This window comes from Silene latifolia, chromosome 7, assembly GCF_048544455.1.
Source record: "Silene latifolia isolate original U9 population chromosome 7, ASM4854445v1, whole genome shotgun sequence".
NCBI classification, from domain to species: domain Eukaryota; kingdom Viridiplantae; phylum Streptophyta; class Magnoliopsida; order Caryophyllales; family Caryophyllaceae; genus Silene; species Silene latifolia.
Genome location: NC_133532.1, coordinates 79,398,466 through 79,421,169, shown reverse-complemented (window position 1 = coordinate 79,421,169; position 22,704 = coordinate 79,398,466). Strand labels below are relative to the sequence as shown.

Below are 22,704 nucleotides of genomic sequence, written 5' to 3'. Positions count from 1 at the left end.
TTAAGTCTCATTTTTAATTAAAGGACCTTATGTGTATATAAAAATGTATATGAAGATTTTCTATGTAAATTTGGCATGACGGGTCTGAACGTTGTCTACAGCTTTGTTCAAAGCACTGCGGTACAAATAACCTGACCAGTGACCAAAAGGCACTGGGGCGTCGTATATACAACAAAAGCAAATATACAAGAAGGCAGGGCTTACCCCGAAACAAGTCCAGATATGCAGGCTGGGGCTTCGCCCAAACAGTCAAAATCCAAGTAAACTGAGGCTTGCGCCCCAAACAAATCCAAAGATGTTCAAAATCAAGTCTACAAAACCACGCAGGACTCTGGGGGCACCCTCCCGGCTCGACCCTCGCCTGGGCGGCAATCTCGCGTCCGAAACTCGGGCTCCCTCGACAAGCAGGGTCTCCTCCAGGGAGGCGGGTCGCTCTAGCTCCACTCACCGGCCGCTGTAAACAGCAAGAAATTGGTCATGTCGGTCAATTCATACAAAATAGAAATCGAGAAAAAAAATCAGGAAAAACAAATAGGAGTTCCCATACATGGCAGATCGGCCGTAGGCGGAGTGCCGATGGCGTGGCTCGTAGCCGGTTAGCCACCTCCATAGTGCCCACAAACCGAGATGGCGCACACATTTGAAAAATTCTCGATGGCCCAGACAAGTTGATCAAATGTGTTCTTTGCGCGAAAACTATGCAAAATAAAACTCACCCTCCGAATCGGATCTTTGCCATCATCTAGGCGGCATCCGTCTGATATTCACGTCAAAGTCGCATGTGACTCCGGAGATAATCTCGTCCTCCGATCGCGTCGATTATTCGAGAGTCCCTAGGGATACGTGAGGGCCTGGATGCCGCCTGACCTCCTGCGAGACAAATAGCTCTCATTAATCGATGATCTTTCATCGTAATTCCGAAAGTCAATCAAAGATAAAGGATGCTCACCACTACTGGCCGATCGCCCAACCTCCAGTAAAAGGAACGAGTAGTCCTCACCCGGGCAGAAGAAGGTCGTCGCCGGCCTGGCAACCCGACAGATCGCCTCCCTCTCGGCCTCGAAGGCTCCCTAAACATAGATCCTCCCGGAGGTCAATAGGAACGGTGTCGATGCCCCAAGAGCAACGGCCAGGCAAACGCTCGCCTAAGTACCACCAAGGACCCATACGCGTCCACAGTGAGCTAAGGCTCCCTGGGTCGAAGGACCTCGGGCGACAAAAGGAGCGCCTCGGGCGTGCTCCGCCCAGTCTGGGCACCCAGCAAACAAGATAAAGGCAAAGGTCATTCTGTGATCAATTTAAAACAAAGTATGAGAAGAATAAGTGCATACAAAAGGATACTCAAAGGCTGCTCGGTGAAGCGTTCACGTCCAGCCGTTGAGATATTGTTGAGAAGAACGCTTGCTCTTTCGTCCGACATGATCCCAATCCCTCACCACGGATAGCCCTCTCCGGTGACCTCCGTCCTCTTAGGCGCAAGGCCGGGAAGTAAGAGTACACCTAGCACATAAAATGGGATAGTGATGATCTTTCGATCTTTGATAAAAGAAAGGAATTTTACTTTGGTACAAGGAAGGTTCATACCTCCAACGTGCCCAGGTCGGCGGCACGGAGAAGTCCCCTTTCCATCAACTCCGTGACGAACCATGGCCTCGCCAAAGCGGATGAGACCGCCAAACCCGTGATGACTCAGTCCAACGCCCCCAGGAACTGGTCGAAGAAAGGGGAAGCCGTCGACCTCTTCTCACCCTTGTCTCCGAGGTAAATCAAGACAAGAACTACCAAAGCAGACCCTAGCTCCGTCACCAGACAAGGAGGAGGGCCGATCTCCCTCCGCCCGATCTGCCGGATCTTAGGGGTCTTCCCATGACGGAATCTCGCGGCGTGGAGTCTTGCGGGTACAGGCTTAGACTGCCAAACTGAAGCATTGTGGCCGGCGATGTTCAGTAGATCAACCTCCTCGCCTCGCCGAATCGCTTTCATCACAGTTCTCAAGCCACACCATCTCCTCAGTCCCACACGGCGGACAGAGAAATCATCGTCAGAATTTTCCTCGAGTGACTCGCTGCTGGCCAAAAGGCAGTGGAACGAAGTCGATTCCGAATCGATCAAGAAAAGCGACCGGGCTAAGGTTGGCCCGCAACTTTCCTCTTCACGATATCCTCAAACCTGGAACTGGAGGACCGAGCGCTCCACGCTCGATCATGGCTCTCTCCGCCGACAATGCTCGTAGTGCTCCATCGTGGTCGATGTACCGAGAACGATCGGATGTTCCCTCCTATTGCGATTGAAATAAAGCTATCTTTAGTTTTAAGTAAATTTGAAAGGAAATTTGAACAAAAGTAGAAAGGGATAGGCAATGAGTTAGGGAATTCCTATTTACTAAGCTCTTCACCGTCTCCGTAGGACAAGTGACCTCTCTGACCACACAAGGTGCCTACTCTCCTGTGTCTCACCCCACGCGGAGCTCCTCTCAGTGGACCCCCTCGTCCGAGGTGGGCCGTCTCGGGATCTCCTCCTCCTCGGCGACCTCCTCCTCAGAACCTCGTCCCATGAGACCATCATCATACGTTGAAGGCCCGCTCCAAAGCCTCCTCCACAACAGCAATCCTACATCCATGGGAGTCCTCCCGAGTAAAGCATCGTCTGCAAATATTAAAAGCAAATGAGGCCACGTCACGTAGCGGCGAGCCTTTGTTAAGGAGTTTCGAGCCTCGGACCACAGCCTTTATCCTTCGCTACGCCATCTTTGGTCATATTCCGCCAACCCAATCACTCATGTGACAAATTAGGTCAAGTCAAGCCTAAGTCAAAGCTTTAGTTTCGGTTCAAGTCGAAAATTCGGGCGACATTTACGCTATAATGGCGGTTATGCCACTGAAAGAGTGCTCAAAAAGTTATTACCAACCAAAATTCAAAATGACAGGAAAGTTTACCCATCATCCAAGGGTCCCAAATATCAAAATTTCATCACAAATGGCAATCTAAGGCCATTTAAAGCAATTTACGATCTCTAGTATGAAACTGCTCAAAATTCGCTCAAGGAGGCTCAAAACTGATGAAAATTCAAAGCAAATACATGGTTATGTTCCTAACATTACCTATTATCCATTTCTAGCATCAATTTGGCAAGACAAATCCATTTGGGGAAAAGCCCCAAGTTCCAGGTAAAAGGCCGGAAACCACATTGTTGTGTTCAAAATTGCGACAAATATGGAAGGTGTCTGAGTTAAGGCATACCTCGATTAGTCATATTTTAAGCAAGCTGAATCAACCTCACCCAAAATGGTGAGATTTGAGAGAGAATGAGTGATTTATGTTTGAATAAATGAAATATAAACCTTCCGATTCCATGGCGTTCAGGCGCAAATCGCTAAACTGGGAAAAAGACGGCGGCAATAAGGCTCTTCCAAGATATCTTGCCTGGCCGCTCTTCTTTCCTTGTTCTCCATATCAATTTTCAAAGAATTCGTTTATGAGTTCGTTATTTGTGGGCCCATCTTTGGTGCGCCTCTTCTTGGCAACTATTATATCATTTTGGTCCGTTCGACGATTTTCTTCGCTCGCCACGTTTTATCCAGTAGCGACAATATTTTGCACGGTATTGTCCAAATTCATTTATCCACGCTGTGATATTTTCATGATATTGCTCAATTTGTTTTGCCCAACAAGTGATGAGTATTTTCAAGATCTCTTGCACGCAAGACTTCTCCCAGAAGATCAAGATGTTCCTAGTCGTCAATATGTTCTCTAACAAGGTTCGCTTGAGAACGACTACGCAAGCAAATTCAACCTCAACCCCAGAAAGTTTTTGCCTCCAGTTAAGCTTGAGACCGACGTGCTGGCTCCCGGTGCTTTCTACCGACGTCCTGTTGTTTTGATATTTCTTGTTTCATGGTCGCGACAGTGTCGTTCTAAGTTCCTATAATTTAAAACTTAGTAACCCTTAGGTCGAGAACTCATATTTGGCCTCCTTCCCACAATGCTTTCCTTAGGGTCCTACACCCTAGCACTAATCCGCCATATCTTTTGGGTCTTACCCTTAGCTCCTAAACTCAAACAGGGGCTCTATGCAACTCCGAAAGCATCTCGAGAAAGAAGTCTCAAAAGGGTCTCTTCTTATGGGTGAGCCTCTTCGTAGTCTAATGGACTTTAAACGACCCTCCCGATGGTCAGCCAGGACTCTATATTTCCCCGACGATGGTCCTTAGCTCGCACCCGTACGAGTCGCTCACAGCCGCCATACATAGTCAGGTTGTAATCCGATTATTGATGGAGTAGACTGACTTCGCCTTGTCCAAGCCTCTTTACGGTCAAAGTGGGTAGCACACTCTCACCTTGCTAAGAATGGTCATAAATGACACCATTATAAGGCTCTAAAACTTCGAGAATTTTAAATGGGTTGCCAATTTGCTCCGTCAAGTTCTATTTGATCACCACCGTATTTTTAACGTGCTAAGTAGATTATCTGATGACAAAGCTAATAAAATGACAATTTGTTGCAAGGTTTATGAAATGACAAATTATAGAAAGCAATGTCATCATTGAAATCATCATTGACTTGACTTCTAAAATCTGGCCGCGTTATAATTTTTGTTTTGAATTTTCAAATTTTTTTTATTTTTATTTTGATTTTTTCATAATTTTTGAAATTAAAATACAATCTGGCGCAATAAAGTAAACGCGGAATGCAAACAAATGAAATGCATACTGTGGACGATACCTCTGAACCAAAGCGGACAACACCCTCGTTGTCCTCCGATACACCGCATCTATAAATGGGAACGGAAGGATATAAAAAAATAAAATAAATGAAATAAGAATGGAGATGAAAAAGAAATAAAAACAAAATAATTTACAATATCCCAGACTGCCCCAAACCGACCAGGCGGGAGTGAGTAGACAGCCGGCTACTCGTCGACCTCGCCATCTACTCATCTACCATAGTGTAAGTTGGGGTCACTCTCCTCCTCTCCTCTCCTCCTCTGGCGTGCCTCCGGCCCGGTAAGGTGGGCTCTAACCCTCTTTTCCCTCTCAGTTGTGTCCTCCTCGCTCTGGTGCCGGTGCCCCTCCGTGGATGCGATGGAAAAGAAAAGGGTGTGGCCGGTCGAGGTCGGGAGCGCCCTCTCGTGTGGTACTCGCACTAGGGGGAAACAGAGAAAGCAGGTGCGCTGTAATCCCATCCCTGGCCACTCTCTTGCACATCTCGAGTAAAGCGTCACTCAGCCCTTGGTCATGACCTCGAGCGCCCTGAAGGGAGTAGGAAGCGACAAAAATTAAGTGGCAAGTAATTTTGGTGAGTGGAGGTGTAGGTGTAAGTGTAGCCCGGTCGGGAGTAGGGCGTGGCGTGGATGTGAACGTCACCTAGCCCTGTCTTCTTCGGTGTGGACCCTTCTGACCTCCCAACGACGCGTGGGAGCCTCTTAAACTTCTTAGAAGTGGGAGGCAAAGTAAGGAGGTAAGAAGGTGGAGGTGGAGCAAGCCTACAGGCCCTGAAAGTCAAGGGTAAAAGGCGGGGAAGGTCGAGTGGAAGGTAGGTCACGGACATAGAAGAGCTGTGAACACCTCGTTTCTGCACCCCTGCGTAAACCACCATTGATGATTGGGCGCATGTGTTTGATTGGCGAGCGATTTGTGACGATTGTGAATTGCTCGTCAAGTGATTGCTAAATAATAATGTCAACCTCTTAGTTGTCATCACGTTAACGTCTGATCGTTTTAGCGATGAATAGAGTATAATCCCGGTCGGTCAAAAAACGTCTCCGTTTTACGATAATTTGTTAAAATCCGGGTGATCTGCAGAATGTTCAGGATATTCCTATCCCATATTTCTCAAATTTTATCTTTTGGCAAATAATATCCGTAATATTCAAAAGATAATCGAATTAATTCCGCCCTACCATAACTTAAACACGGAAATCTTTCTTGGGAACAGGAGGAAACCTCCCCGGGAATAGACGCAAAGACGGCCGCGCTTCTTCCAAGAGACGCAGGTGAGCCGCCGCGCCTCTTCCCGAGCCCTTCTTTGCATGATTTACGTATCTTTTTTATATCTTTCCGAGATTCACTTCCAAAGAGTCTCCGAAACCCTATTCCTTCGCGTGATTAGTATAAATAGGAGCCTTCGTTCCTCATATTTCTCACGCGAGTGTCCGCCCTTCTCTTCTCCCTTTGCATTCTAGACTTCGTTCTTACTAATTGGCGCCTACGTGCTTGGACTTCCGACCACGTAAGCTCCTGATCTTTCCGGTACCAACCTCTCCGTTGCATGACCGACCAATTTGACCACTACACTCAATCAATCTAATTAATCAATTTGTTAAATCGTTTTCCTCCTACGAGGGCACTCTTTCCTTGCATTCGCGTCGAGCATCACTAATCGATCTTCTTAGTTCTTCTCGTTCTGTCAACATGTAAGTCTGAGGGTGTATTAATCTCTCCGTTTATTTATTGTATTTTATTTATTGTATCATCACAATTGTAAGGTTTATGTCGAATACACCGTTAAACCGATTTCTAAAACCGTCTTTAAAACCTTTTTGCGGATTTCCGGTAGACGAGACGTCGAGGAAAGACGCGGCAACCGCACCTCTTCGAAGGAGCGCGGCACCTCCGCGCCTCTTCGTGAGGCCTGCTGCAGTTCGCTTTTTCTTCTTCCTCCGTCCTCTGTAATTCGTATCAAATTTATTTCTTTTGTTTAGTTTGTTCGTTAATTATCCGTCATGTTAGCATATAATTCACATGTATATTGTATATAATTCATTCACATGTTTTAATTCATCATTGTCCCGACTTAAATCCTAAATAATCAATATTTACGGGTTTTCGTCATTAATATTCAAACCCGGATTTTGTGAAGTTCAATTTGTTCATATTGGGTTTAAGGGTTCGTCATTGATATATTTTTCACCCGTTTAGTCATTAATTGCTGCTCTTCATGTTTAGTTAATAATTCGTTTATTTAGTTAGTTTAATTAATTATTCATTAACATCGACCCTTCACATAATTAATCTGTCTTAATTCCGTCTCATCCATGTTTTACTGTTTTATGACCTCAATCATATGTAAATAATCTGCTAATCACTTTCATCCGAGTCAAATAATTTAATCAATCCATCAATTTACCAATTAACATTAACGGTTTGCAGTTCCGGCTTCACAGCCAGAACTCACCCTTGGAACAGACGCAAAGAATCGTGCGCGCCTCTTTAAAGGCGCGGTGCTCGTACGCCTGTTCCAGGATGAGTTCCCACTGAACTCCGTTTACATTTCTTGACCTAGTTTAATTAGCTCACGTATTAATCAACTAATATTCGTATTATCACCTTCGATCTCGTCGTGTTTTATTCTTATTTCCTTTTATCAAATTGTCCGTTTTAAAAGTATTTTCGACATAAATCGCCTAATCCGATGTAATCGTTGTAATTTTCATTATTGTATTCATAGTTATTGTATTCCTTTTATCGTTTGTATGTTTTCACATGTAAATCAACCTTAAATCCAACTTCGACACCAATTGTTTGCTAACTTAATTGTCTACCGACTTAGTATTAATTCTCACATGCTAGGATTAAAACTTGATGTTGCGAACATGGCCAACATGGCCTGAATAGTAGAGCAACGGCGCCAAAATTTTATTATGGAGGTCATTATGGACGATTTTAGTGTCTATAGAAGTGATTTTGATAATTGTCTGTCTAACCTTGATAAAGTGTTGCAGCGCTGCATTAAGGTTAATCTTGTGCTTAACTGGGAGAAGTGCCACTTTATGGTGAGTTGTCTTAGGGCACTTGGTTTGTGATAGGGGCATCGAGGTGGATAAAGCAAAAGTGCAAGTGATTCAGCAATTGCCTCCTCCTGTTAATGTTAAAGGAGTGAGGAGTTTCCTTGGACATGGCGACTTTTATCGCCGATTCATTAAGGATTTTTCAAAAATTGCTAAACCACTTACACAGCTGTTGCTTAAGAATGCCCCCTTTGTATTTACTGATGAGTGTTTTTCTTCTTTTAACAGGTTAAAGCAGGCCTTGATTTCAGCACCGATTATACAGCCTCCTAACTGGGATCTGCCCTTTTAGATCATGTGCGATGCTAGTGATTATGCACTTTGAGCGGTATTAGGCCAGCGGAAAGACAAAGCTTTGAGTGCAATCTACTATGCGAGCCGAACTCTAGATGAGGCTCAACTGAAGTACACCACTACTGAAAAGGAGCTGTTAGTTGTGGTTTATGCGCTGGAGAAATTTCATTCTTATTTGATAGGGTCAGAAGTTACTGTTTTTACTGACCATGCAGCGCTGAAACACCTTCTTACTAAGAAGGAGGCTAAGCCACGTTTGTTGAGATGGATACTCCTCCTCCAGGAATTTGATCTGACAATCAAAGATAAGACGGGCGCAGACAATGTAGTAGCTGATCATCTGTCGCAATTACCGCAACAGGAGGGAGAGGATCCTTTACATATTAATGATTCTTTTCCCGATGATTCTTTATTTGCCGTATTTACTAATACTAACCATGATCCATAGTTTGCAGATTTGGCTAACTATGTCGTCAGTGGCGAGCTGCCACCTGACCTGTCTTATCAGTAGAGGAAGCGGTTTCTTTACAATGCCAAGCAATACTTCTGGGATAATCCTTTTTTATTTAAGAAGTGTGCAGACGGTCTCTACAGACGGTGTATTCCGCAGTGGGAGACCAAAGCAGTCCTAGAAGGCTATCATTCTTCCTTTTATGGTGGTCACCACGGTCCGTCGCGAACCGTGGCTAAGGTACTTCAATCTGGTTTTTACTAGCCTACTTTATTTGGCGATGCTAAAGTGTTTGTTTCAGCTTGTGATGCTTGCCAACGCTCTGCTAATATATCTAAGAGAAATGAGATGCCACAAAATGGCATTCTAAAGGTCGAGGTTTTTGATGTCCGGGGCATTAATTTCCAAGGACCATTCCCATCTAGTAATATGGTAACAGGTTTATTTTGGTAGCTGTGGACTATGTGTCTAAATGGGTGGAAGCTATTACTTCACCTCACTGTGATGCCAAAACCGTGATTAAGATGTTTAAAAAGATTATTTTTCCCCGATTTGGTGTCCCGAGGTTCGTCATTAGTGATGGGGGGAATGCACTTTAAAGAAAAGAAACGTACATCTATAATGTCTAAAGTCGGTGTCTAACGTCGTCGTGGTTTGGGGTATCATCCCCAAACTAGTGGGCAGGTTGAGTTCTCTAATAGGGAACTATAAGAGATTTTAGCTAAGGTGGTTTCTAAATTACGGAAGGATTGGAGTCTAAAATTAGATGACACATTATGGGCATATCGGACTGTTAAATATTATTAATCTCATTAATTTACATATTCATATATGAAAAGATTTATTTAGTCATAAAATAAAACTAGATCTTATGCATGCAAACATAAATAAGATAAGAAAATAAATCATCAATCTTACTATATGATTTCGGTTTTATGGGCACCAACAAATTCACCTATTTGTTAGTTTTTGAGCTTTCCTTAAAATGGATGAACAAAAGGTCCAAATTAGAACCTCTCCCAAATGTGAATACCCAAGGAAATATCTTAATAACTAATATTATTTTGTACTAGAAATAATATAAGTCTTACTATAAAATTGACACAAAAATAATATTTTGTACTCTTGTATATTTCGGCCAAGAGAGGAAAGATTAGTGAAGTTTTTATTTCTCTAAAATTTCTTCACAAGATAGAGAATTAATTTTCTTACACTAGAAAATATTAGATGAAGTAATGAATAAAAATGATAGAGGAAAAACTCTATCATTTCACTTGGAAAAACCAGTTGGAGGAGGGAAGGAGAGACCAATGCATGGTCTTGTGTTCTTCTCAAGACAAGACTAGGCATGCATGGCTAGTCATTAGGCTTTAATCATCATGTTTTCCACTTAAATAAAAACACAATATATATTCCTTAAACTCCCTCCATTTTCGGCACATATAAATAAAATGGGTAGTCCATTTTATTTTGTCATTTGTCAATTGTGACATATGTGACATGTAACTTGACATGTGAAATTGTAATGTATTTTTAATATATTAAAAATCAACATACTCATAAAATATGTCATATACAAAATCGACTAGTAATTCGTAATTACTTGTACCAAAATAGTTTATTAATTATAAATCACAACGTCTTGTATTTATAATAAATTATTCATTCTGTTTCAATTGTTTCGTAAACAAAAATTTTATCTAAGTAATAAAACAACTCGATTACTTAGACCGTATCTCATTTAATCAAATTACAATAAGACACGTTAACTTTACTCACAAAATCATCCGTCAATTTTAAGCAATTTAATTAACTCGTATCGGCATACGATTAATTAAATAATCAATTAAGAGTATTTCCCTATAGGTATGACCTAAGGGGATCAACTGATCACCACCGTCGCACGACAGTAATGTCAAACTCTAGTCACCAATCATTACCGATATGTGTGGACCATTGATCGTAAAATGTTACATCCCACGTGTATTCTTAAAATGAGATTTAAACATGTGATCCTTATGATCGACAGTTGTGATCGCATTATTGTCGGATGACACATATTCCAACAATCTCCCACTTGTCCTCGACAAGTGTGCGTCACCAATTCTCTTGTCCTATTACTATCTCTCACTCAATGCAAGGTGTCTTTCAGGTCGTACTTGCAAGTGATCATATCGAGAGTGGTTTCCTCGATCTGGAGAATAACTGATTGACCGGAGTTATCTACCATAGATACCTTCCGAGCGTGGCCACGCATTTCCAGTTCATTACTCCTCGAGTGGCTCTGAGATATTGTTTTAACCCTGACAAGGAGGTGGACAATTCCTATCGCACTATTCCCTTCGACTAGCCACAGCCATCATAACCCAAAATATGCCCATTTGACCCCATTTACGAAGGTCGTAGTAACACAAATCAAAGTTAATCTGAAACTGTGCCACCTTAGGCGAACAGTCTTTAGTTAAAAGAATCGACTCATTAGAATACTATAGTAGCTCTCGCCACGACCAGACTATATAAAATTGCCAGAACTCTATAAGCGGTCATAAGGCCCGACAAAGTGTTCCTAACAGTTTGCCTATGTGATCGACTAGTCATCTCACATGACTCTATGGCACTTGAACTTGCCATCAATCGCATCACACTCTAGTCACTTCGAGACGTCACCTCATACAAGTGACTATGGGCAAATACCATGTTAATCCGGGTTCACTTTAACGGGGTTCAATATTGTCTCTACAACCCGTTTGGATGTAACAAAGTATAAAAGGAGTTTTCAGATTTAAAAACTCGAACGACAAATGTGATTACATATGAATAGTTAATACCTGATTACTACTTCATATTTTTATAATCCATTTTCATCTTATATGTAGTTGTTCATATCAATGCAATTGAAATGACATAAGATATGACTCATCATGTTAAGCCCATGAGAAGGCCTTGGTTAGTAGGTTTTATAAACTTCTTGTACCTTACTCAACCTTACTACATTCTCGTTTTCCTTTGTAATGTATACATTTGCATTACAAAACTTTCTCAGTACGTGTCTAGATCCAATCTAGACATAAGCTCTCTAGCATTTGTTTCTTTGTAAGTTGCAAGCTCTTTACTTTCTAAAAGTAACACTAATTCATCATCTTCAACAAGTGATGACTTTAACCTCCTAGGTTTTGAAGAAACAATGTCTTACACAAAACGTCTCATGTAGCCAAGAAAGACCAGTTTCTTGTGACATAACATTCTTTGTGGCTCTTGAAAATTTTCTCCCACTCTGTCTTCTGGAAATAAACTTGTATTCTAAAAAGATAGCTTCACGAGCCACAAACCCGTTGTACTCGTGATTATAGTAAGGAAAAATGAGCATTTGTTTCTTTTGAAAACTTACAAACATGGTACCCTACCATTTCATATCTCATATGATTCGTTTAGATTTAGTGTAAAAACACCTTAGACAAAATGATAATATCCCCAAAATAAGATCAAGTAACTTGATTGAAGTCCAAACCATATCGAATAGCGTTTGAATTCTTTATCCAAACACGCATTATCCCATAATGCGTGCTAAGAGAGATTAATTTGTGATACCATATCACATTTCCTTTGGCTTATATCAAAGTCTCCACTTTGATAATCACATCACGACTAAATCGTGATTTTTTGAACTCTTTGAACTTCTTCAAAGATTTCTCTATTTACCTTATTAAGTGAACACATTAGCGTCAACTTAAATCGTTGGTAAAAGAAAATGATCAACCTATTTTGGATCAATGATTTACAACCTCGATTTCCTTTCAACCAAAAGGCACGAGACATCTTGCTTTGAATACAAGATACGCATATACCATAAGATTTAATGGTTTCAAGAGTACTCGATAACTCTTTGCGTTCATCATTCCAAAATCTAAGGTTTAATCTTGGGTTACCAATTTGAGTCTTGCATCATCTTCATGATATATCATTCTAGTTTGGTTTAGAATATAATCACCTTGATAATGGGCTAGCCATACATCAAATCGTGGTGTATAGGGTCACAAAAGTGAAACCTCTTTTGTATCTTAACAAAATTATATTCTTATCCAGAGTTTATTCACTTAATAGTCATAATTAAGGTATAAATATAAACCCAAAACTAGATTGAGTACACAATGACTCTATCTCTCGACATCATTGTTGCTAGTCGTCATTTTTTAATCATCTTATGTATCGAATACAATGATGAAAACCTCCACTGGTTTCTTAATATTGACGAAGTAGTACTAGCAAAATTTATGTTAATCAAATAAACATTTAAAGAAGAAGGTACCATTAGATGTCTCACAACTAACTTGTTGATTCTTCAATAATTTGGGATAGTTTCCTTTCTAGCGTCCAACAATTAAGACAATGGAATTTTTATCGGTCGGGATTTATAGGTTTAGTATCGTTATTCTCAATAACTTTACTTTTAACATTACCTTGTATCAATTCCATTCTAATTTTACTTCTTTTAAACCTTATCCTTTTCTTAACGATTTAAGAGAATGCTCCCACTCATTTCAATGAGTCTTTGCTAAGCGAAGCAAAATTGAAATTCATGAAGACTACTCTTCATTCGTTTGTTAAGTCTTAAAACGTTCATTGAAGTAGTTGCGGTATTTTGGTCAATTTTGATTTCAAATAAATCTAGTTACCAAAATGATGTAACGTTTCAAAGTACTTAACTCAATAAAGCATATGAGAAACAATTCATTGTAAGTAGATATGTTAGTCAAGAATCAAATACCTTTTTGATCACGAATAAATTTTATGTATACTCTTCACAAGAGATCCTTAGCAATGGTTCATATGAGGTTTTAGAAGCAAATTCAAATTTTGTTTTTAGTTACGATGTTTTAATGGAGATTTGAACTAAAATCGAAATGATATCGAATATGAATTGTGGTAAAGAAATAGAACAATATGATAACGGAATAGTGGAAATGTAACACCCGCGAAATTCCTATTTTGACATTTAAAATTTATTAAACCGTTTAATCACTTTATTATATATTTTTGAATTATTCAATTTAATTAATTTTATGTCAAACACGATTTTTATAAACGTATTATATAAAAGCTCATTTTTATAAAATACGTACGATTAAATTATACTTTTAAGGCATGATTTATATAATAATAATATGTATACGTATTTTGGTCGGATAATAATAGTGGCCATAATAATATTAGTTTCCGTCTCAAGATAATATAAACTCGAGATATTATTCCGTCTAGCTATAGACCGTCACATTCCCACTAGTAAGACCATTCTTAATCTCGACCAACCAAAATTCAACAACACTCATACATTACTCACTCACACCCCACATTTATTATTATTATTATTATTATTATTATTATTATTATTATTATTATTATTATTATTATTATTATTATTATTATTATTATTATTATTATTATTATTATTATTATTATTATTATTATTATTATTATTATTATTATTATTATTATTATTATTATTATTATTATTATATATATATATATATATATATATATACATACTCCGTTTATCTACCCGCAACCCCACCCCTCTTTCTTATCTCTTCTTCCTCTCTTTCACGCAACAACAACAGTATGCAGTAGCAGCAACAACAAACCCGTACTACTCCATTTCCGACCATTCAAACCAATATCCCAACCCCATTTCTCAACCAAACTTCACCATTTTTATATCTTTAGCTTCCCCTCCTCTTTCTCCTCCTTCCTATATAAAAAAGAGTCAAGCTTTCACCCGGTCTCATTTCGGCCGTCTTTCAAGGATGCGGTTTTTGGAGCTAATCTCTTCCATTTTGGGTTTAGAATCACCCTTGGATGGTTCCTTGGACGTTTAAGAGGTCATAACAGGTAACGGTGATAGGTTACTCGACAATCGTCGAAATTTCCGTCTTATGTGTCCTTTTAAATGTTCGTGTTTATTAAAGTTTAAACCTTTATACTGTTTGGCGCTTGTATGGTAATTTTTGTCTTAAATTGGGTTTGAAATGAATTTTCTTGAGTTCGAAACTCTTTCTCGAATTCTGTTTTCTTGAGCTCGGTTTATGGCGCACGTGAACCCGTGTTTGTGGCTGGTTTTGGTTCGGTTTTGGGATGGGTAGGTTAGTTTTCGGGATCGTTTTTGGGTCACCTTGTGTTTGTGAACTTCCGTCTTAAAACCGTTTCAATTGTTGACGTAGTCTGGCTCAGCCTAGGACTGTTTTAGGCGTGAGAATGCAGCAACTCAGGAAAGTTCGTACTCTGTTCCTTTATGGGCGGTTTTATGAAGAGTTCCGATACAATTTTAAGATGGAAATGGGACAGTCTTGAGGATGGATGTATACTACATTTTAGGACTATTTCTGTGTTTCGTTTACATGTCAAAAACGCCTTCTAGCACTCGTTTAATTGGGAAAGCTTCGTCTTGTTTCTACTTGAAAATATCGTGTCAAATGTCTCGGTGTAGACTGTGTTGCGGGTCTGGTAGCCTGCTCGTGGTTCTGTTTTGGGCAGGAAATGGTGGTGGTTTCACATGGCTGTCGGGTTATATTTAGGGTTGTCCACGGACTGTTTTTAGGCTACACAATAGCGGTCTTGTTTAGATGGCGTTAGGAGCTGGTTGCGTGTTGGTTGGCGGCTGTTATGGGGTGGAAAGCGTGGCTGTTATAGGAGGAAAGGGTGGCTGGTGGTAAGGCCGTGTGGGATTGATTGGGAGTCGTGTATGAGTGCGGCCAAAGGACAACCTTGAGTTACTCTCCACTGACTGTGGCGTTCATGTTTACATGAATGACAGGTGGTGAAGATGCTTACGTGGGGAAGACGTGTGGGCTAGCGAGAACTAAACCCTCGGACGTTAGTTTCTAATTTAGAAACCCTTTATTTGTTTAATCGTGGGATATCTTTTCCCCGCTTTCTAGACTTGGGTTGTAATAACCTAAATCTGTCTATCGTAGTACTTGTTTCATTTCGTTTTTGGCACCCGCGTTTTAATCTTTAACTAGTAATCTAAAAGTTTTTAAAATTTCACAAATTTCCGCTTTAATTTATTAGTTATGTTTCCCCGTTATCGCGGGGTGTCACAGTTAGTATCAGAGCATATGTTGCTCCCGGCGCACACACGTGTACCCCAAATTTATATTGAACTTGACCTTGAATAATGAATGAGAGATGGGTAGACTTAAGGACCTAAGGTGGTAGTCCGTAGTGTGTTTGCTCTTTGTTAGGTTCTAACATGTTTGTTGATTGTCCTTTAATAACTATTGTGTCCTTGGATCAATGACCGTGAGCTTACCTACATGGAGATCAAGAGTTGGTGCCTATTACTGAGGATTGAAGATTTGTTCAACCTTTGACGAACGCTTCTACTTCCATGAAGATGTATCTCATTCTTTGTGTACCTTGCCATGTTCTTCACTTCTTGATGCTTATTCCTTCTTCTAAATCCTCTTTCCTTTTTCCTTGTAAGTCACTCTTGTATTTCCTAACTTGTCCTTTGTTCCTTGCTTGTCCTCCCTTTACGCCTTTTGATGGTACTCTTTCTTTTGAGGAATATTGACCTTGGTTGGAAAATTTGACTTTTGAGGAGATTGTTGTGTTTGACCCTTAAACCTGGTTTTGAGAGGATTTGATGTTGGAAAGACTTAGGTAGCGTGATGAGACATACTTGATGGTTCTTATACCTAGATCCTTGATAAAGTGAGTATTCTTGATTGGTGAATTTTGTGTGTTATGTGTGTTAGGTGTGAGTTGCATTTGTTACTAGGGTTATAGAACTTGGCTTTGTCGTTTATATTTGGGATACTAGTGCTTGGTACTTGACTTAAAGTGGATGAAATTGAATGGTGGATTTGAGGGTATAGAATTGACTAAGTAAGTCGGGTCTTTGATTGGCTTCCATAATCACTTTGGATATGAGGGTTTGATAATGTATTGGTTACCATGTGATAGATGCTAATTGTGGGATTATTAGTTGTCTCTTGAGAGTTCTTGAGTTGAAAGAAGACTTTGGGTTGGCATGTTACTACATTGTTTTGAAATGAGAACCTTGTGGAATATTTGAGGAACCTTTTCTGGGAGTTTAGAGCTTGGTATTGTGATTCTTGAGTGAGGGTTTACTTTATAAGGAACCCATGGTTGACTCTAGTTGGATACGAGTATAGCTTTGTTGGAAGTTTGACCTTGATCTCGTGGAAGTTGTTTGTGGATGTTTGAGGATTTGGAGTGATGAAATCTGACTTATAGTGGAGTACCTTGTTTCATGGAATTGCTTGGGGTGAAGTAACATGAGTCTTTGAGGAAATCTTTGGGAGTGTTTTGGTCATAAGTTTGGTTGTTGGGAAGTTTTCAGAACCATTTGGATGATGTTGTTATTTGAGGCTTGAGTACCTGACGTTTCCATGTTGTCTAATTCATCTTCTCCTTTGACCATAAGCGTTACCGTTCATACCTCTCTCCCCCGCTTCATCTTGCTCCTCCCTTAAGTTTGATGCTAGTGGCCTATAAAAACTCTACCCTTGACATTCTTATTGTTTTGACTTCAATTCTTACCCTATGAAGTTCATCATAGCACTCCTTGTTGGTTAAGTTTGAACTCTCTTAATGTACCTTGTTTTTATGCTTTCTAAGTTACCTTACTTTTGTTCAATTTCTAAACATCTCAAGCTACCAGTTTTGATTCGTTGTTAAAAGTTGATGTTACTTTTGAAAAACCTTACCTATCTTAAGGATTTGAAAATGAAAATTTGATTCAGTTTCCTATTTGTTCTTTGAATATAGACTTATTTATCATGAATTTAATTGCTCAACCTGATATTTCTTTGAATTTTTAACCAATTTCTGTTAACTTTGATCTATTTCTGATTCCTTTGTCAAAGTTTAATACTATATTTTCAAGAATTTGTCTCCGTTTCGAGTTTGAAAGTGAAACTTTTATTTCCATTTTGGCTTTTGCAAAGGAAAGTTTGAGTGAATTGCCTTTCTCTTTTGATTTTGACGTTGACCGGATGTTAGAACTCGTTATTGGAGACGTTTGATAACTTGTTCTACACTTGTCGGCGAATAATTTTTGTTTTAACTTTGTCTTTGACTTGGAAAGTTAGCGTTCTTGTGTGCACGACAAGAGCAATTTCGTTCCATGAATGAGACTTATACTTTTGAAAACTCTTCATTAATGTTTTTGAAAGTACTTTGACTTTGAGTTATACAAATGATTTGCCTTTCGACTTGTGATGTGACCATAATTAGCGCATATTTAGCCCCCGAATTAGCCTTGTTCCCATGCTTTTTAGTGCATATTTGGGTCATTTATTATCTTTAGCTCTTTGTTTTGCATAATCTTTGAGATTTTGATCCCTAGGTAGGAAAGGAGTAAGAATCTTGCATTTTCATGGCAAAAACGAGACTAAATTGATTGAATTCAATGACCAAGCATCAAGGAGAGACAAGATTAGAAGGCCTTTGTACATATGATAGTAGATGAGCAATGTTGAGAAAGGATCCTTGAGTCCCCAAGGAAATCCCCAAGGAATTTATGAAGAAAAGGGAAGAAAAGAAGAAGAAGTCTTGCTGAGGCACAATCCGTGCGGATTGTCCTCAATCCGGCCGTCCTCCACCTGCACAATCCGTGCGGTTTTCCACCAAGACGCTCGGGTTTGTCCTCCACAATCCGCCCGGATTCTCCCCAATCCGCTCGGGTTCCATCGCCAGAATCCGCCCGTCCCGACCCTAATCCGCCCGGATTCCTCTACAGCGCGATTTCCTCTTCTCCAAGCTACAAAGAAAGAAGCCCTTCCTTCGAAAAATACCGGCTCCTCCCTGCTCAATCTAAAAAGTGTAATTACTAGTTTAGCCCTTAGTTAACCCTAATGCATCCTCCCTAATTTCCACTATAAATACCCCATTAGTCTAATTAGAAGAGCATGTTCTTCTTATCAATAATTAGAGTAGTTAATATCAATCAAATCTCTCTTTAGTTTTGTAATCAACAATTAATCAAGTTCTAATACAAGTTTTATTTCCTTAATCTCTCTTTTGTTCATCCTTTATTTTGGGTAATTGAAGATTATTTGGGTTATTGTTGGGAGATTGACAACCTCTCAATCAAGCATCAAGTACTTCTTTTATCTTTGCTTTATTATTGGAATCATTAGTAGGTATAATTCTCTTAATCTCTTTTTAATTATTGTTAATTACTTTCATTTATTCATCATGTTTCATTTTGTTGGTATGATTGACAACATTGCTAGCATGATCAACATGATAATGAGTGAGTAGTCTCTTAGCTAGGGTTAATGGGTGATTAGGGGAAACCAACATGGGGAATGATTCATGCTTAAATTAATATGCTTTCATGTTTTATTTGCTTGCTTGTTTTGATCTCAACTCATGCACATGTTATATTTGATGAAATGCTAAGCCTATGAATCCTTGCATTTACCACCATCTCCTATCTTTTCAATGAGACTTGTAAGACATAACCCAACTCGAGTCTCATTAGACCATGCATGTTGTTGAGTAGGGAAGATTAAGTCGACTTGTAGGTGTTGTACAATCTAATCGATTTGGCTCCGGGACCCAAACTTTCCTAGGATTGTAAGATATAACCCAACTCAATCCATCACAACAATAATTGCTTGCTTATAATTTGAGAACATGTTTGTATGATCAATTCCCATGATTCCCCTATGATCCCATGACACCCTAGTGCTTTTTAATCAATTGTTTACACCTCTTTTAATTCATCTTGCTTGTTTATTTCCATTGCTATTTTAGTTAGTGACCTTCTACATCAACCCAAATTGTGACACCCCTAAGACACCACTAGTTTCAATAGAAATCTCATTTCAATACCCGTCCCTTGGGATCCGACCTTTACTTGCCTCTTTACTAATTGTAGAGTTGTTTGTGAAGTTATAAATTGAGTTTTGATTCGGACGTGACCCAACAACCACACCTTTAATTGTGAACACGAAACGGACCGATCAAAAATGGCGCCGTTGCCGGGGACGGTGTTTGTTTGATTTAGATTTCCTTTTGATTGTTATTAGTTGTGTCTTTCTTCACCTTGGGGAAGTAAAATTCCTCAAGGTTTGTTCTAATTGTTTTTAAGTTGTTTGATATTTTGCATGTCTAGAAGGTCACAAGGTGATTTGTTACCTTTTGACCGTGAAATTGAAAGAACCTTGACGAACAATAGGAGACTTGCTAGGAGGAATTTAAGAGGTATTAGTGAAGTTGTTCAACCAACTATAGAGTTCATCAACCCTTTCGCAATAGAAGGAGAGGAGAACCCATTACACAATACCCCACAAAATCAATCTACAATGCCTAAATTCTCGTCACATTCCGTACCCACCGAGGAGAACCTACTCAATGGTACTCCTACACCACAACATCTAACCGGAAATTTTATTGCCAAATCCGCCTTTATCCAATTAGTCGAAAGGAGCCAATTTGGGGGGATGCCTAGTGAAGACCCTCATTCTCATATGGAAACCTTTTGCGACTATTGTGATGCAATCTCTCAAACCGGTGTGACTCAAGACCAAATTCGATGGGTCTTATTTCCTTTTTCTCTAATCGGCACCGCGAAACAATGGTTGAAGGGCCTTGATAAGTCCACTCTCGGAATAGATTCTTGGAAGAAGTTGGCTCTAGCTTTCTACAACAAATTCTACCCACCGGAAAAGACTAACATGCTAAGAGCTCAAATCACGGGTTTTAAGCAAAGGGATGAAGAATCTTTGTATGAAGCTTGGGAGCGGTTCAAGGGAATTTGTCGCTCATGTCCTCACCATGGACTTAGCGAATGGTTCTTGGTACAACAATTTTGGAATGGTTTATATGAAGATTCAAGGAACATTCTCAACATGGGATCAAATGGAATGTTCACCGAAGTTGATGACAATCAAACATGGAACAAGATTGAGGAAATGGCGGTCCATAATTCACAATATAGTAGACCTCGCAAGGCTACTAGAGGAGGAAAGCATGAAGTGGACTCCGTTACTCAATTGGGTGCTCAACTTAGTGCTCACATTGACACAATCAATTTGAAGTTTGAAAAAGCTATGGCTAGACTTGAAGAAGTCTCAAAATCACCAAAGCATCATGTTAATGCCATGACGGCATCCTCATCAATCCCAAGTGGGATATGTGAGAATTGTGGAACTTTGGGACATGACCAAGGTGAATGTAGGGGAACAAATGAACAAGTGAATGTTTTCCAAGCATACAAGAGTGGTACCCCTTATTCCAACTATTACAATGAAAACACCAAATTCCATCCAAATCTCTCATACAAAAGCCAAAATGTCCAAAACCCTCAAACAACATACACTCCACCACCCATGAGAAACCAAAATCAAAGACCCTTTTACAATCAAAACCAAAGTTACCAAAATCAAAATCCATACAATCACCAAAATGACCAAGGTTTTGATGTCCAAAAAGCGGTCCTCCAAATGCAAAAGAATCAACAAGAGTTTTTCACTCAAATGCAAAAAGATAGTCAAGCAAAGGAAACCACCATCAACAACATCCTAGCTCACACCAAGATGTTGGAAACCCAATTGACTCAACTAGCATCTTCAAGCTCACAAAGACAAAAGGGGCAATTACCACCTCAAAGTAATCCCCCAAGACATGAAACGGTTAGTGCCATTCACTTGAGAAGTGGTACAAGGTATGAAGCACCGAAGAAGAAAGTTGAGGATGAAGTTGTGGAAGCTAGTGATAAGGAAGAAATTGTGCAAAACTCCAAGGATGGAGAATCATCAAAAGAAGAGAGTTCAAAGAAAGATGAAGACAAGGTCAAGGAGAAGGAGCCCATTGTGATTAGACTTCCTTTTCCAAGTTGTCAAGCCAAGCCCAAATTTGATGATCAACTTGGAAAGTTCATGGAAATTGTGAAGAATTTGGAAGTCTCGATTCCTTTCACGGAATTAATCAATCACGTGCCGGCCTATGCGAAATACATGAAAGATATCATCACAAAGAAGAAGTCAATCCAGAAACTTGAGACTATCGCCTTCACTAAGGTGAGTAGTGCAATACTTCAAGGGAGTTCACCTCCAAAACGAAAGGATCCGGGAAGCTTCTCAATACCGTGTACCATTGGCGACACAATGATCAACAAAGCCTTATGTGATCTAGGGGCTAGTGTGAGTGTTATGCCGTACTCGGTGAGTAAAAGGTTAGGGATGGGAGAGCTTAAATGCACCAACATCACACTCCAAATGGCCGATAGATCGACGAAGACACCATTAGGGATATGGGAAGATGTCCCCGTACGAATTGGGAAGTTTTTCATCCCGGTGGACTTTGTCATTGTTGATATGGAGGAAGATTCCAACATTCCAATCATTCTGGAAGACCTTTCCTACACACCGCGGGTGCGGTGATTGATGTGAAACATGGTGAGCTCACTCTAGAAGTAGGAGATGAAAGCATAACCTTTAATCTTGACAAGACTATGAGAGCTCCTCGTTTGCATGAACCGTGTTTCATGATTGATCATTATAGCCGAAAGGATGAGAGGAAGAAATCGGAACTCCAATGGAAAAAGAAAATTGAAGATGCTCCATTCAAAGAGCAAGCGAATTGTGACAAGGAGAGCTTGCAAAGCTCCTAAAAATCAATCAAAGAAGAAAAGGATGGCCCCATTGGCCAAGAGAAGAATTTGGGAGAGTTGTCTCCATCAAATCAAGAAATTTTTAATGATCAACTTAATGAAGTTTGTGGTCTTTGGGACGACGAATTTGAAGGGATTTTTAATCCCTACATTGGTAATGCCATCGATCAAGACCAACAACAAGGGCAAAGGACTATTGAAGACCTCTACCATGATAATGAACAAGCTTTTGATTACTTTTTCAAGGTGTTGAGCAACATCAACAACACCTTGAACATGCCCCCTTGACATCTCATCAAGAATGAGAGTTTGGTGGAGTCCTCCCTAAACCACCATTTGTAAATATGTCTAACTCCCTAACTCGCATTTCAATACTTGTATTACATTTTCGTCATCTTTGGATTTTTATTTACTTTGATCAAGATAATTGTCATGTTTGAGAGAAGTGAGGGAGGGACTAATAATTTCAATTGATGTGTAGTGCTTTAGCTTTGTGTGGGGATGACGATTTCCTAGGCTAATCATGC

General features: G+C 39.9%; 1 non-coding gene across 1 annotated transcript; it reads right to left on the bottom strand.

Moving 5' to 3' along the window:
• Positions 1-20,240: 20,240 nt before the first annotated feature.
• LOC141593497 (small nucleolar RNA R71) lies at positions 20,241-20,347 on the bottom strand. Its single transcript, XR_012521577.1, has one exon. It is a non-coding gene; the product is annotated as a small nucleolar RNA R71 (small nucleolar RNA).
• Between the last annotated feature and the right edge of the window lie 2,357 nt (positions 20,348-22,704).